We start from the raw sequence: 2,587 nt of genomic DNA on the forward strand, positions 1-2,587 counted from the left end.
CCACGCGGTGAGGGGCTTAATACAACAGAAACTGCCCTCTTACAGTCTGGAGGCAAGAGTCTGAAATCAAGGCGTGGGCAGGGCCAGGCTCCCTCCGAAGGCTATGGGTTGGGGGGGGGGTCCTCCTCATCTCTTCCACCTTCTGGTGGTGCTCCGGGTGCTCCTGGGCTTGTGACCACATGCCTCCCACCTCTGCCCTGATCCTCACATGGCTGTCATCTTCTCCGCCAGTCTTCTCTGTGTGTCTTTTATAAGGACATTTGTTATTGGACTTGGGGCCCACCCAGGTAATCCAGGTTGACCTCATCTGGAGATTCTTAAGAGACTCTTTTTCCAATAAGGTCACAGTCACGGGTTCTGGGGGTTAGGACGTTAACATATCCTTTTGGATTCACCACGAAAAGTTTTTTTTTAATGTTTGTTTTTGAGAGAGAGAGAGACCGAGACACAGAGTGTGAGCAGGGGAGGGGCAGAGAGAGAGGGAGACACAGAATCGGAAGCGAGCTCCAGGCTCTGAGCTGTCAGCACAGAGCTGGACGCGGGGCTTGAACCCCCGAACCGTGAGATCATGACCTGAGCCTAAGCCAGACGCTTAACTGGCTGAACCACCCAGGCGTCCTTGGATTCACCGTTTAATTCACGGCAGTCACCAAATGCAGAGTGGAGGTGACTGCCTTCCCGTCCTTGTCTTCCACAGAGTTCCAACGTGTCCTTCCAGAGCCAGTCCCTGCCTGTGTAAGAGGTGTGGTGTGTGTGTGTGTTTGTGTGTGTGTGTGTGTGTGAGAGAGAGAGAGAGAGAGAGAGAGATTTTTCCACAAACTGCATTCTGTACACACTTCTGACTTGGCCTTTCTTAATGCATCTTAGTAATCATCCCATGACCATACAGCTGACCTACTCCTCCTAACAGCTGTATAGTCCTCCTTGGGTGGGTGCACCCGCCTTATTTAGCCATTCTCCTCTCGATGAATATTCTGAATATTCAGGTTGCTTCCAATCATCTGCCATTCCCACCGGTGCACCCAAGACCGTCTTGGCAAGTGGTGGCTTTGACAACGTGCATGAGCCTATCTGTGCAGAAAATCCCCAGCTTCGCTTCTTTGGTTTATGAAAGACAGCGTAAGGGGATTAAAACCAATCTTTAATTTAAAAAAAAAAAAATCTTCCCTTGTCCCCACCACATCTACTGCTCTCTGCGTCTTCCCTGCCAGCCTGGTCCTCAACCGGAAGCATTTTGCGAAGTTACAGGCATATCATTTTTATTCTGTTCCATAAGATACCCCTTGATGTTGTACAGGTTTTCCGTGTCATCCGCAGTCATCAAAGTTACATTTTTTGTGGCTGTGTGACAGTGTCCCTGGCCAGACGGGTTGTGACATACGAAGCCATTGCCCTGTGTGGACTCTTCGGGTTTATTTTCTCTTCCAGAAAAGTCTGCGGGGAACCGTTTCTTTCCAGTAGCTTTTTAATTTTTTAAAAAAGGATAATTTCCTTAGAATAGTTTTCCAAGCCTAATATTATTCAGTCAAAGGGTAGGAACAACTTCGCAGTGTTAGCCACAAGCTGCCAGATTGCTTCCCCAAGGAGCCCGTCTGCCTGGTCCTGACACGAGACCCCAGGTGGCTGGGCCTGCCTCACTCGCCAGCCCCGACCCGGCATCGATGGCTAACTCTAACTGCTCGGATCCGAAAGAAGATGTGGGGCTTTCCTCCCTCTGTTTTCCCAGTTGGCCAGCTCAGGCGGGAACTCTCGGACCCCACCTGCCCCCAGAGCCTCCTGACATGAGCGGGTGGGGGTGGGAGGTAGGATTCTGGCCACACCTGAGTTTGAACATTTTCCATGTATTTGTTTACTCTTTGCATCTCCTCCTGGGCCCTTGTAGGTTTACAGGCTCTGGGATTTGCATGCCTTTTTTGCTGGAAACTGGGTTCATTTTGTCTTGCCAGCAGCTTCTCCTTTGGCATATTTTTGTTCTTCTCTTTCCTGTTAACACGATGTGAAAGGTGTATCTGGATTTTTCTGTCTCTTTATAAAAGAAAAAATAGGGAGAGAAAATTGCTATCTTGTGCTGCTCCTTTTCAAGTCTGTGTGCGTGCATGTGTGCATGTGTGTGCATGTGTGTGCATGTGTGTGTGTGCATGTGTGTGTGTGCGCGTGTGTGTGTGTGTGTGTGTGTGTACTCAGAAATACGGGTAAAATACTTCTTTCTGACATACTGCTCGTCTTGTATACGGACAAACCTTTGTGATGTCTGCCAGGAGAAGGGGTGCAGTGTGCCTGGAAAACCGTCACGAATTAAGGAGCATGTACCCAGACTCTCGTGTGCAATTTTGCTTGGGGCCCACCCCGCCCCTCACCTAGCGGGCAATGTTTGTTGGACGTGTGAATTTTGCCGTATTTCCCTCAATTCTTTTTAAGAAGCATAACATTCTAGATAGAGCTAAAGGCCCTGAGTTCAGGGGGGCTGTTTTGGATCCAGGTTTTCCTTCTCTCTGCAGGGATACATCACCCCTCTCCTGCGCGTCTCTTCCCACGCGTGTTTCAGTGTGACCACCGTTCACGTACGCCTGTGAAAACAAGCGTTTTC

Source organism: Neofelis nebulosa, chromosome 17 (genome assembly GCF_028018385.1).
Source record: "Neofelis nebulosa isolate mNeoNeb1 chromosome 17, mNeoNeb1.pri, whole genome shotgun sequence".
NCBI lineage: Eukaryota > Metazoa > Chordata > Mammalia > Carnivora > Felidae > Neofelis > Neofelis nebulosa.